This window comes from Zalophus californianus, chromosome 7 (assembly GCF_009762305.2).
Source record: "Zalophus californianus isolate mZalCal1 chromosome 7, mZalCal1.pri.v2, whole genome shotgun sequence".
NCBI classification, from domain to species: domain Eukaryota; kingdom Metazoa; phylum Chordata; class Mammalia; order Carnivora; family Otariidae; genus Zalophus; species Zalophus californianus.
The window spans coordinates 139,354,728-139,370,058 of record NC_045601.1 but is presented as its reverse complement, the minus strand read 5'-3'; the positions used below and the strand labels follow the sequence as shown (position 1 = coordinate 139,370,058).

The 15,331-nt window shown below is 36.5% G+C and overlaps 1 protein-coding gene across 1 annotated transcript in view; it reads right to left on the bottom strand.

Annotated features, from left to right (window-relative positions):
- CDKAL1 (CDK5 regulatory subunit associated protein 1 like 1) overlaps positions 1–15,331 on the bottom strand; it is a 637,141-nt gene that overhangs the window by 339,189 nt on the left and 282,621 nt on the right.

Genomic DNA, 15,331 nt, shown 5'->3' with positions numbered 1-15,331 from the left:
AAAGTAGAAATTTAGTACTGCTTATGTATATTGTATTATTTAGAAATAATAAAGCATATTCATTTAACTTTTAACTAATGATATCAGAATAAATAGGCAACATAGCATTCTCATTAAAAAACACACCCTTAGAAATTTTCAGATAACATTTTTCACTCCTGAAGTCAGAAAATATATATTAAAACAAGTCCAATGAATACTCCCTAGGATTATATTAGAGAAAGTAAATAAGGAGAATGACATTAGTTTTGAAAAATAAAAAAATAGATTTCCCAATAGTCTGTAGACATGATAAAGAGTTATCTTTGAAAAACTAAAACACTGGCTCTACTCTCGTAATTTTTAAATATAGTTTAAATAAATTTTGTTATTATAAAAGAAATAGTTACAACATAATAGAACAGTCCTACACCAAAAAGGTTCAACAACACTGAACAAAACAAGAAAATAACTCTTCATTGATTCAACTGCTAAAATGAACAGAAAAACACCATCATAATACAAATGGTTTAAAATTTCAAAATGAGAAAAAAATGAACTTTTAATAATTGAACCTAACCAATGTGTAATTTTGTTAATATTTCACTATGAGATACATATGAATCACTGTACTCAGCAGCCAAATATGCAATGCTTAATTTCTTTTTTTTTTACAAGATTTTATTTATTCATTTGAGAGAGAGAGAGGATGAGAGTGCGCGCGCGCGCGCGAGAGAGAGCGAGAGAGAGAGAGAGAGAGAGAGAGAGAGCATGAGCAAGAGGAGAGGCAGAGGGAGAAGCAGACATCCCGCTGAGCAGGGAGCCCAATATGGAACTCGATCCCAGGACCCTGAGATAATGACCGGAGCCTGAAGGCAGACGCTTAACAGACTGAGGCACCCACGTGGCCTGCAATGCTTCATTTCTGATAATTTTTGCAAGGCACTCTTAAGTAACACATATATTTAGAAATGATTTTTACTGTTTATCCAACCACATAATCTTAAAAAACTACCATTCTTTTCTTCCTTAACCATTTACTTTTTTTTTTTTTTTTAGATAAAACACAGATTGTGGCCTCTCTCTTATGAGCACAAATTCTAGTCTCCGAGTTGTTATCGGTCTTCTCTTTTCAATTTCCATCTGTTCCATAAGAAGGGAAAAGAGAAAACTGTTGCTGGCTCTCCCTGGGAGAGTAACTCACTTTTGTTTAGTCTTGACTGAGCATCACACACTTTTTTGGATGTTTTATACACATTATCTCATTCATCATTGTAGAGTTCAGTGTTACGAACCCCATCTTATAGATGAAGAATCTACTTCAAAAATGTCTGATAATCACCTGATACCACAGAAATACAATGAGACATAATATATATATATATATATGCTATATGGTTGTTCATAGCAGACAATCTGAAGAAATCTAGAAGAAATGGACAATCTAGAAGAAATGCACCAATTCCTAGAAACATACAAACTACAAAGATTAAGTCATGAAGAAACAGAAAATCTGAATAGATTAATAATGAGTAAAGAGATTGAATCATATCCCACCAAAGAAAAGCACAGGACTAGATAGTTTCACTGATAAATTTTGTCAAACATTTAAAAAAGAACGAATACTAATCCTTTCAAACTCTTCCAAAAAGCAGAAGAGGAGGGAACACTCTCGAACTCATTTTTTGAGGTTATTACTATCCTGATATCAAAGCCGGATAAGGACATTTTAAGACAAGAAAACTACAAGTGAATATCCTTCACGAATACAGATGAAAAAAATCTCAACAGAATACTAGCAAACCAAATTCAACAGCATACTAAAAGAATCACACCCCACGATCAAGTGGAATTCATCCCTCAGAAACAAGGATGGTTCAACACACACAAATGAAGAAATGTGATACAACACATTAATAGAACTGAGGATAAAAATCATACATTCATCTCAACAGATACAGAAAAACTATCTGACAAAATTCAACATCCAGTCATAATAAGAACGTTCAACAAACTGGGTATAGAATACTGTACTACAAGATGATAAAACCATACATGACAAACCCACAGTTTACATCATACTCAGTGGTGAAAGGGTCAAAGCTTTTCCTCCAAGGTCAAAAACAAAGGCATCCACTCTTCCCATTCCTATTCAACACAGTCATGTAAGTCCTAGCCAGGGTAATTAGACAAGAAAAATAAATAAAAGGCATCTTAATCAGAGAAGTAAAATTGTTTGCAGATGACATGATTTTTTTTTAAGATTTTATTTATTTGAGAGAGAGACAGAGACAGAGAGAGAGAGAGAGACAGAGAGAGAGAGTGAGCACAAGCAGTGGGGGAGAGGGAGAAGCAGGCTCCCTGATGAGCAGGGAGTCCGACTCAGGGCTCAATCCCAGGACTCTGAGTCATGACCTGAGCCCAAGGCAGATGCTTAACAGATTAAGCCACTCAGGTGCCCCTGTTGATAACATGGTCTTAACCAGTAAAAAATCCTAAAAACTCCTCCAAAAACCTGTTAGATCTAATCAATGAAGGTAGTAAAGTTAGAGGATACCAAATCAACATACAAAAAAACAGCAGCATTTCTATACACTAACAATGTATCTGAAAAAGAAATAAAATAATCCAATTTACAGTAACACCAAAAACAATAAAATACATAGGAACAAATTTAACCAAGTAGGTAAAAAACCTATACACTGAAAATAGTAAGACAATGATGAAAGAAACTGAAGAAGGTACAAATAATTGGGAGAAATAGTCCATGCTCATGGATTGGAAGATTTAATACTGTTAAAATGTCCATACTGCTTCAAAGATGTCTATAGACTCACTACAATCCCTACCAAGATTTTCCATGGCATTTTTTACAGAAATAGAGAAAATAATCTTACAATTTGTCTGGAACTACAAAAGACTCTTAATAATAGCTAAAACAGTCCTGAGAAAGAAGAACACAGCTAGGAAGCATCACATTTCCTAATTTCACACAATATTACAAAGCTACAGTGATCAAGACATTATGGTACTGACATAAAAACAGACAAATAGACAAACGGAAGAGAATTAAGAGCCCAGAAATAAGCCCATGCATATACACTCAACTAATATTTGACAAAGGAGCCAAGGATATTCAATGGAGAAAAGGTTAGTCTATTCAATAAATGTTGCCAGGAAAACTGGATGTTCTCTTGCAAAACAATGAAACTAGACTACTGTCTTATACCACTCGCAAGAATTAATTTGAAATGGATTAAAGATTTATATGTAAGACCAAAACCCATAAAAGTTTTAGAAGAAAACATGAAGAAACTTCCTTGACATGGGTCTTAGCAATGATTTTTCAGATGTGACACCTTAAAGCTCAGCAACAAAATCAAAAATAAACAAGTGGGACTACATCAAACTAAAAAGCTTCTTCACAGCAAAAGAAGTGATCAGCAAAATGAAAAGGCAAACTACGGATTGGGAGAAAATATTTTCAAACCACACATCTAATTCGTAATATAATAAGTGATTCAAACATTTGATTATTATTCCATAATAAGAAATCCTAATATCCAATAAGGGCTTTATATCCAAAATATAGAAGGAACTCAATAGCGAAAACAAGCAAACAAATAATCCAATTTAAAATGGCCAAAGAATCTGAATAGACATTTCCAAAGAAGACATACAAATGTCCAACAGGTACATGAAAAGGGGCTCAACATCACCAGTCATCAAGGAAATGCAACTCAGAACCATAATGAGGTATCACTTCACACCTGTTAGGAAGGCAATCATCAAAAAGACAAAAGAATAACAAGTGTTGGTAAGGATGTACAGAAAAGAAAGGGAACATCTGGCCACTGTTGGAGGGGATGTAAATTGGTGCAATCACTATAAAGAACAGTATGGAGGTTCCCCAAAAGTTAAAAATACAACAAGCATATGATCCAACAATTCCACTTCTGAGTATATATCCAAAAGAAAGGGAATCACGATCTCAGATGTCTGCATCCTCATTGTCATTCCATTATTTACAATAGCCGAGACATAGAAACAACTGAAGTTTGTCCAACAGATAAACAGATGAATAAAACACATGGTGTGTGTATACGTATATACACATACACAATGGAACATTATTCATCCATAAAAAAGGAGGAAATTCTGCCATTTCAAACAACATGGATGAATACTGAGGGTTTTATTATGCTACGTGAAATAAGTCAGACAGAGAAATACAAAGTGTGTATGACCTCACTTATAGGTGGAATCTACAAACAAACTCATAGAAACAGAGAAGAGAATGGTGTTTGCCAGAAGTGGGGAGTGGGGGTGGGAAATGGGTGAAGGTGATCTAAAGGTAGAAACTTCTAGTTACAAGCAAAATTAAGTTCTGGGGATGTAATGTACAGCATGGTAATTATAATTATCAGTACTCTACCTTATATTGGAAAATTTCTGAGAGCTAGATCTTAAAAGTTCTTATCACAAGAAAAAAATGTTAACCATGTGGTTAGCAGGGAAATCTGTTAACTAAACTTACTGTGGTAAGCATTTCACAATATAGACATATATCAAATCATTATGCTGTATATACTCTGAACTTATACAATGTGATATGTCAATAATATCTCAGTAAAAATGGGCAGGAGGGGGCGCCTGGGTGGCTCAGTTGGTTAAGCGACTGCCTTCGGCTCAGGTCATGATCCTGGAGTCCCTGGATCGAGTCCCAAATCGGGCTCCCTGCTGAGCAGGGAGTCTGCTTCTCCCTCTGAACCTCTTCCCTCTCATGCTCTCTATCTCTCATTCTCTCTCTCTCTCAAATAAATAAATAAAATCTTAAAAAAAAAAAAATGGGCAGGAGGGGGGAGAAGTCTAGTAAGTAGCTTGCTCAAGACACGTAGCTATGATTCAAATCTAGGCCTGACAAATTTCAAACTTCACGCTGTTTCATACCAATCTGACTCCCCAGAATAAATGTGTGTCAAACATCCCAGCTACACACAGATGCAAATAATAAACTAGTCAATCATCTGACAAGAGATACAAGTAATGTAGCATATGGATTCAAAGATATGGCCAGTACTTATCATCCTGTATATGAAGTTAGTTGTCTAAAACATGTGTTTCTCTCTTTCATTCTTTGGAAATCTAAGACTTCTTTTCCATCCACCAGCCCAAACCAGTTATTCCATCCTTCTTTACAAATTGTTTTTCATCTTCTTGCTGGCATTGGGGCAAAATGTGTTATGTCATTTGATATGCCATGTCTTTTTAAATTCTACTGCTCAGGTTCTCGCTGCCCTTCTCAAGTGGCACCACAGTAATGTTCAATGCAGCAAGCCCTACCATTCCTTTACCTGTGATATCCCCTTATGATGGGCTCACTCTGGGTAAATCAGCACTCTTGCAGAGAATCTGCTCTCTTTGCCTCCTGAAACTACTTCACGTCTCTTGACCCCTTTCTCTTATTTCTATTACCAATGGAGAATTCCATAAATTAAGTGGACAATCTTAATAAAAGCTACTACTATTTCTGACTTGGGCTATTTCTTAAAAGTAACTGTCTTGAGGGACATCAGCCTGAAGAAGGGGAAAGAAAACAGAAGGAGAAGTAAACATGTATGTGAAACATTTATAACATGAACGAATAAACACATGTGAAGTATTTAGAATAGCATCCGTACCTAGTAAGTGATTGGTAACTGTTGGCCACTGGTTGTTTAATGTGACTGTTCTAAACAATTCTGTAAAGAAATAATTATGCATTATCATGTTCCAGATGTACCTAACTTTATGGAACAGATGTGCTGCTGATGGGTTGGCTTAAACCAATTGTGGAAACCAAATCATATTTTCCTACTGGCTCACTTAATAAAGGTGGAAATGTAACCCCATGGAAAACTCACTCATGAAAATCCACTAGAACATTTTAATAAAACAAGGTGATATTTGGAAACATTTATAATAATCAAAATAAGCCAGTAAGTATAAATATTACATTAAGAATTCAAAATATTCTTCACTAAACTGCTCCCCTGGGGTTAATTAGGGTGGCTGATGTGATACGTTTTTGAAGTTCTAAACTCTTTATTGTATAAGATAGGTTCATCCTTATCTGCGGTAATCAAAATATGTTATTTTGATAGTGAAAATTTCTATAAAGCGTATTTCTTCAAACATGTTACAACAGCACTATCTCAAGCATTAAATCTGCTATGCCTTACACTTAAAAAAGAGAAAGATTTGTTATAATACATAAGAAAGATATGTACAACAAAATCAGAAAAGAATGAGTTTTTGATGATATTTAGGTTAAAAACAATTTTCTCAATTTCGACATGACAAGCTTCCAATAAAATAAAGGGATTCATCATAGAAACCTTTACTAGATACTTTCAGTTATCTGTAAACAATTAAATAATTGTTTGGGAGTAAGAACAACAAGGCTATTTCTTCAACCGTCAGAAAACAAAAGATCTTTGAAGGCTGACTGTTGAAAGCCAAAACCAAAAAGAGATGCCTGTGAAACTCCAAGGAAGATGGAAAATCCTGAAGAGCCCTCAACTGTCCTGACAGAATAATAAAGCGAGCACACCACACCTACTGCTCTGTGTAAGGGTGTCATATGGCCACAGGCCAAGAAGGAACTAAACACCTCAAAAGCAAAGACAGATTCAGCATTCGATTTACCAGTACAACTCTAAAGTCTTAAAAAGCATCTGTGGCAGAATATTTTTAAGTTACGGAAACCAAAGAGATGAAATAACAATTTTCACAAATTAAAATATTTCAAAGGGCTCAAATGCATAACAAAATGTCAAATTTAATACCTAAGCCACAGAAAGCAAATGAAAACTAAAAGTTTCAACATATTCAGTTTTTTTCTTTTAAAGAGCATCTTTAAATATCACAAGTTCTGAAATAATTTAAAAATCAGAGTTATACTTTTAAAAATTCACCCATACTGATATCTTTTTTTTATGGGGGAGGAGAAAAAGCCTATGTGACTCAGAATTTCCTTTCTCTCTGTGTTTTAGGGTCAAAACTAAATTTAAATATGCAAAAAAACTATTGTGGACTCAGACATTAACACTTCAAACTAGCATATTCAGTTTCATTCACATAATTCAATCCTTATTTACTTTTAATCAATTGACAAAGTACAATACTCCTCAAAGCTTCAACAACCTTACAAAATAGTAAGCCCTTTACAGCGCTAAACCTTACAAAAATCATGCTGTGGGTCAGCCACATTCTTCCATAACTGAAGTAAAATGAAGCAAACCAAAACAAACAAAACAAAACAAACAAACAAAAAAACCTCAGGAAACAAAAGGTTCACCACACAGGGTGGGTTGTGCCAGACTTGGCTGTTAAATATAGCCTATTTTGAGCCCTCATCTTGGTTTTAAAAGTATTTCCAGGAAAATTATAAACCTTTTGATCTTTTAAACAAATGTAAGACATACTCCTATCAGCAGGATCTGATTAGATCTTCAAACGATAATATAATACCTGTTTGCCAAGCTCAAAATCCTGAACAAGCAAAGGAAAAATGACATCCTTAAAAACTAACAAAATATAGTTCCAAAACCTTACATTCTTTAAGCTTCCTGTAGCCAGGAAGCCTCCAACCTGAACTGAATCTCTCCACCAGGGTGACTGACTCCATCTTCTGTCCCCAACTCCAACATCTTATTCTAATAATTACAATCTCTCTCTTCAACTGTTACCTTTCTGAAGTTGCTTTTCCTTTTGAAAAAGAAAGGAAGGGAGGGAAGGAGAGAGGGGGCCTGGGGAGCAGCTAGACTTTCTCCTACTTATACTGAATTCAGAAACAACTGCAGCTACATTTTTCTCTTATTCTACCTCCATTAGCTACTGGGCTACATCCTTTGCTTCAAAAAGATGTTCCAACATATTTCAGCTCTATATGCTTATTTCCCATTCCCTTTACCTAACACAATTACCCTTATCATCACCACCCATTAATCTGTGTAAAAATCACCACAACCTTTAAAATCACCTGGTTGGGGGGGTGGGGGGGAGTGAGGAGAGAATTGCTAACAATAGTAAAAGGTGGTTGCTCAATGCTGGACACTCAGTCATGCATTTTGTATGGTTTCATTCATCCTCACAGAAATCTTGATATCAGTATTTTTATCACTAACTTTCATAGAGGAAACTGAAGTTGAAAAAGAGTAAGAAATTTACTCAAAGCTACACAGACAGCTCAATAAAAGATGAATCTTTTTTTTTTTTTTTTAAGTAAACTCTACACCCAATGTGGGTCTCAAACTCGTGACCCTGAGATCAAGAGTTGCATGCTCTTCCAACTGAGCCAGCCAAGAGTCCCCAAAGATGAATCTATCTTATCTGGAACTCCTTCAGCACTGATGGTACTTGACCTCTCTTAAGATACAACCTATCTTACACATGTGTGTAAGAACACATGATGGGTGGGGAGGATCCTAGGAGGTGGATTGGGAAGCTCCAGGAAAGGGTGTCCTCACCTTGAGAGTACTGCACTGACAGAATCTGTCTGATGCAACGATTCTGGAACTCCGGTTCCTAAGGGCTAAGAGCTTACAACTTCCAGGGGAAGATCTGGATGGCAACTTTTGGGTAATTTCAGCTCTTAGCTCAAGAGTGGCTCCCATCCTACCAACGCCTTACCCCTAGCCATGTAGCAAGGCAGCTATAGATATGTTCTGAGAGCAGCTTACGCACAGCATGTGGGTGCTAGGGTGCGTAAAAAGGACCCTGCCCCCAAAATATCAGGAATGATGCTCTGATTGCCACTTCTTAGCACAGAGGCTCAAGATAAAGAGGTGACAGCCACTGTAGCACCTCCCCACATTGTTAAAAGTCTCTACCTCTCTAGCTGAAGTGACTGTCAGAAGATTTAAAGGGCCAGCATCCCTCCTCTCCCTTCATTTTTCACTTGTTTTCCTTTGGGGAGCCCAGATATTAAAGATTAGGACACTCAAAAAACAACTGCACATATGAGCAAAATTAGAAAGTGACCACACATGCCCAGAAAAAGGATCAGAAAAGACCTGAGAAGATCTTAAGTTCATTCCTCAGGCTGACCCTCACCACAAACAAAGTGTACAACAATTAAAAAATAAACAATAACAAAACCCAGCAAAACCTGCGCAGGGCGAGAATCTGATTTCCCGAGTTACCACATTATCAGATAAATGTCAGGTGTTGAAAAAAAAAAAAATCACAAGACATACAAAGAAACAGGAAAGTATGGCTCATTCAAAGGAAAAAGATATGTCAACAAAAACTGTCCCCAAGAAAGTCCTATGGCAGATATACTAGACAAAGACTTTAAAACAACTGGCTTTTCTTATCTTTTTCAACAATGCTGAGTGAAATAAGTCAATCAGAGAAAGACATGTATCATATGACCTCACTGACATGAGGAATTCTTAATCTCAGGAAACAAACCGAGGGTTGCTGGAGTGGTCGGGGGGTGAGAGGGATGGGGTGGCTGGGTGATAGACATTGGGGAGGTATGTGCTATGGTGAGCACTGTGAATTGTGTAAGATCGTTGAATCACAGACCTGTACCTCTGAAACAAATAATACGTTATATGTTAAAAATAGCAGGAGGGGAAGAATGAAGAGGGGGAAATCTGAGGGGGAGATGAACCATGACAGACTATGGACTCTGAGAAACAAACTGAGGGTTCTGGAGTGGAGGTGGGTGGGGGGATGGGTTAGCCTGGTGATGGGTATTAAAGAGGGCATGTTCTGCGTGGAGCACTGGGTGTTATATACAAACAATGAATCATTGAACACTACATCAAAAACTAATGATGTAACGTATGGTGATTAACATAATAATAAAAAAGAAAAAAGGAAAGAGAAAAAAATAAGACAACTGGCTTTTTCCAGTTTTTTTTTTAATTAACATATAATGTATCATTTGTTTCAGGGGTACAGGTCTGTGATTCATCAGTCTTGCACAATTCACAGCGCTCACCATAGCACATACCCTCCCCGATATCCATCACCCAGCCACCCCATCCCTCCGACCCCCCTCCCCTCCAGCAACCCTCAGTTTGTCTCCTGAGAGATTAAGAGTCTCTTATGGTTTGTCTCCCTCTCTGGTTTTGTCTTCTAAAACAACTCTCTTAGAGATGTTCAAAGAACAAAAAGTGTGCAAAAATCAAGAGAACAATGAATGAAAAAATGGAAATAAAAGAACAGAAAGCATAAAAAAAAAAAGACATTCTGGAGCTGAGAACTACAAGAAGCAAAATGAGGAATTCACTAGAGAGATTCGGCATCAACAACCAAAAGACATGGGGATGAGCTGAAAAGGAGCACAGATTTTATTGTTGTTGACATTAAGCTGGTATACATTCAAATTAGTGTTGTAACTTTAGAATGTTAAATATAATCCCCATGGTAACCATAATGAAAACAGCTACAAAATATAAACACAAGGAAATGAGAAAGTTACTTAAAACTTTCACTATAAAAAATCAACTAAATGCACAGGAAAACAGGGGTGTCTGGGTGGCTCAGTCATTAAGCGTCTGTCTTCAGCTCAGGTCATGGTTCCAGGTTCCTGGGATCAAGCCCTGCATCGGGCTCCTTGCTTGGCGGGAAGCCTGCCTCTCCCTCTCCCACTCCTCCTGCTTGTGTTCCCTCTCTCACTGTCTCTCTCTCTCTGTCAAATAAATAAAATCTTAAAAAAATAAAAAATAAAATATAAATGCAAAGGAAAACAATAATGCAGTAAATTAGGGGCTAAAGCTTTATAAGGCATACAGAACACAGCACAAAGAGAGAAGTCAGTCCCTCCTTATTAGTAATTAAATGCAAATGAATTAAACTCTCCAATCAAAAGACAGAGGTTGGCAGAATGGATAAAAACACAAGATCCAACTATATGTTGTCCATAAGACTCACTTTAGATCCAAAGACACAAAGAGGTTGAAAATAAAAGGATGGAACAAGATATTCCCAGCACTTAATTACCAAAAGAAAGCAAGGGTTGCTATGCTAATATGACACACAACAGGCATTAAATAAAAAAATGTAATGAAAACAAAGAAGTGCATTATAAGTTGATACAAGATTCAATACTGCAAGAAGATATAACAAGTATAAACATTTACACAGTAATGACACACCATCAAAATATGAAGCAAAAACTGATAGAATTCAAAAAAGAAATAGTTCTGCAATAGTAGTTACTTTAATGTCCACTCTCAATAAGGAACAGAACAACCAGACAGAAGGAAAGTAGGCACAGAGAACCTAAGCAATACAATGAACCATCTAGATCTAACAGAACATTCTACAGCAACAGAACACACATGGCACATATTCCAGGACAGACCATAGGTCAGGACACAAATTAAGTCTCCACAGATATAAAAGTATCTTCTCTGAACCCAACGAACGAAGTCGGAAATCAGAACACAAAAATTCACAAAGTTGTGGAAATTAAACTATATACTTTTAAACAACCAATGGATCAAAGGAGAACATACTTACTGATGAAGGAAAACAAAAATACCACACACCAAAACTTATAGGATGCAGACAAAGCCGTACTAAGGAGAAAATTTATAGCTATAAACACTTTTTTCTTTTTCAAAGAAAGATCTCATATCAACACCCAACTTTATAACTTAGGAAAAGAGAAAAAGAAGAATAAACTAAAACCAAAGCTAGCAGAAGGAAATAATAAAGATTTGAGAAGAGATGAATGAAACAGAGAACAGAAAAACATCTGAGAAAATCAACAAAAAAGCTGGTTCTAGGAAGATCCACAAAATTGACAAACCTTTAGCTACATGGACTAAGAAAAAAACACTCAAATTGCTATAATCATAAATGAAAGTGGGACATTACTAACAATTCTAAAGAAATATACAGGATTATAAGAGACGTACCATGAACAACTGTATACCAACAAATCGGATAACCTAGTTAAACTGGATATATTCCTGAACACACAAAACCTACTAAAAGCAAGTCATGAAGCAATGGGGAATCTAAATAGGTCTATAACCACTAAAAAGCTTAAATCAGTAATCAAAAGTCTCCTAACAAAGAAAAGCCTGGAACCTGACGGCTTCATTGGTGAATTCTACCTAACACTTAAGAAGCAATACCAATCCTTCTCAAACTTTTCCAAAACCTGAAGAGAAGGGAACACTTCCTAACTTATTCTATAAGGGCAGCATTACCTTGATACTAAAGCCAGGCCATGACACCACAAGAAAAATTACAGACCAATATCCCTTATGAACATGAATGCAAAAATCCTCAACAAAATACTAGCAAACACAACTCATTAGCATGTTAAAAGGATTATACATTATAATCGTGTAGGATTTATTCTTGGAATGCAAGGATAGTTCAGCATACAAAAATCCATCCATGTAGGGGTGCCTCGGTGGCTCAGGTGGTTAAGTGTCTGCCTTCAGCTCAGGTCCTAGGATGTTGGGACCCAGCCAGAGAGTCAGGCTTCCTGCTCAGCGGGGAGCCTCTTTCTCCCTCTCCTTCTGCCCCTCCCCCCACTCATTTTCTCTTGCACATGTGCTCTCACTTGCATGCTCTAATAAAATCTTTTTAAAAAAAATCAATCCATGTAATATGCCATATCAACAGAATTAAGGAGAAAAAACAACACATGATCATCTCAATTGATGCAGAAAAAGCACTTGACAAAATTCAACATCTTTCCTGATGAAAACAATAAACTAGGAATAGAAGAAAACTTCCTCAGCACAATAAAAGTCGTATGTGAAAAACAGTGAGGATCACACTCAAAATAAAAACTGAAAGCTTTTCCTTTACAATCAGGAACAAGGCAAGGATGCTCATTTTTACCTATTCAACATAGTTCTGGAAGTTCTAGCCTGAGCAATTAGGCAAGTTAAAGAAACAAAAGGCATCCAAATTGGAAAGGAAGAAGTAAAATTATCTGTTTACAGATGATATGATCTTCTATGTAGGAAATCCTAAATATACCCCCCCAACACCAGAATAAATGAATCCAGCAAAGTATCATGAACAAGAGTCAATATATAAAAATCAGCTGCATTTCTATACATAAACAATGAAAAATCTGAAAAGGAAATTACAAAAACAACTTCATTTACAACCACATCAGAAAGAATAAAATATTTAGGAACTAACTTAATCAAAGTGAAAGTTACTTACACAATAAAAACTACAAAACACTGCTGAAAGAAACTGAAAAAGACATAACGGAAACACATTGCATGATCATAGATTGGATGAATATTGTTAAAATGTCAATACTGCCCAAAGTGGTATACGGATTCAATGCAATCCCTATCAAAATCCCCAATGATGCTTTTTGCCCGGGGCGGGGAAGGAGGGAACATCTTGAAATTCAAATGGAATCTCAAGGGACACCAAATAGCCAAAACAATCTTGCGAAAGAATAAAACTATAGGGTTCACACTACTGATTTCAAAACTTATTGCAAAGTTATAGTTATCAAAAACAGTTTGGTATTAGCACAACACAGACTTATAGGCCAGTGGGATAAAACGGAGACCCAGAAATAAACCCACACATACATGGTCAAATGATTTTCTCTAGGGTGCCAAGCCATTCGATGAGATAAGGACAGTCTTTTCAACAAATGATCCTGAGAAAACTGGATATCCACATGCAAAATGATGAAGTTGGGCCCTTACCCGACATCATATAAAAAAAATTAACTCAAAAATGCATCAAAAAGCTAAATGTGAGACCTAAAACCATGAAACTCTTAGAAGAAAACATAAGATAAAAGCTTCATGACCTTGGATTTGGCAGTAATTGCTTGGATATGACACCAAAGGCACAGGTAACAAAAGAAAAAAACAGACAAACTGGATTTAAGAAAAATTAATTTTTTTCTCCAAAAGACACTTTCAACACAGTAAAAAGGTAACCCACAGAATCAGAAAAAAAAAAAAAAAATCATATATCTGATAAGAGGTTAAGAGAATTACAGAGAACTCCTAAAATTCAACAACAAAACAAACAACCCAATTCAAAAATGGGCAAAAGACTTGAACAGACATTTCTCCAAAGATACGCAAAGGTACAACAAGCACATGAAAAGATACCTAACATGACTAATCATTAGGGAAATGCAAATCAAAGCTACAATAAAATACCATCTCACACCCATTAGACTGGTTATCAAAAAAAACCCAAAAAACAAAACAAAATGGGAAACATAAGTGCTGGCAAATATATAGAGAAACTGGAACCCCCATGCACTGCTGGTAAGAATGTAAAATGGTGCAGCCACCATGGAAAACAATACGGCAGTTCCTCAAAAAATTAAAAAAGTAGAATTTCCCAGCAATTCCACTTCTAGGCATATATGCCAAAGAACTGAAAGCAAGTCTCAAAGAGATACTTATACACCCGTATTCATAGCAGCAGCATTACTTAAAATAGCCAAAATGTGGAATTAACCCAATGTCCACTGACAGATGAATGGCTAAGGAAAATACACTGGACTATTATTATTCACCCTTAGAAGGAATGAAAATTCTGCAATATGCTACAATATGTGTGAGTTTTGAAGACAATATACTAAATGAAATAAGCCAGTCACAAAAAGACAAATGCTCTTTGGAGTCCACTTGTATGAGGTACTCAAAGTAGCCAAATTCGAGGCAGGAAGCTGAACCACACTGACAGTGGCTGTGGGGGAGCGGAGAATGTGGAGTTACTGTTTAAGGGGTCCAGAGTTTCAGTTTTACCACATGAAAAGAATTATGGGAATGGGTGTTGTGATGACTGCACAAAAAATGCAAATGTATTTCATAACACTGAACTGTACACTTAAAAAGTTAAGATGGTAAAATTTGTTATGTGTATTTTACCACAAAAAAAAAGAAAAAAAAATACATGATTGTGTGGTTTAATACTCTTAGTAGTTGACAACTGACTTAGAGAACAGGCATATATTTTACTCATTTTACTGGGTGTTGTAACGTCCTACACAGAGCCGTGTACACCACTAGAGTATCCATACCCAAAGCTACTGGTGATTTCATAATAAACCAGACCAGCTGTCAAGTCAGTACCTGGTTACAGAGCCAGGGGCAGTGCTAAGCTCAAAGGTCGGCTGGCCTTTATAACTGGATCTTCTTGGAAACAAATCCAGTAAGATACAATGAGGCAGGGAAAGGGAATTCAGGAATGGAGAAGACGCAAGGAGACGATATGGATCTTATGGATCTTGCCAGACAAAAGGATGAGCCACTCTCTAGTCTTCAAGGTCAGGCAGCTGGGAACGGGAAACGGAAGCTCAGGGACTAGAACTATAAGGCCAGAGACCATA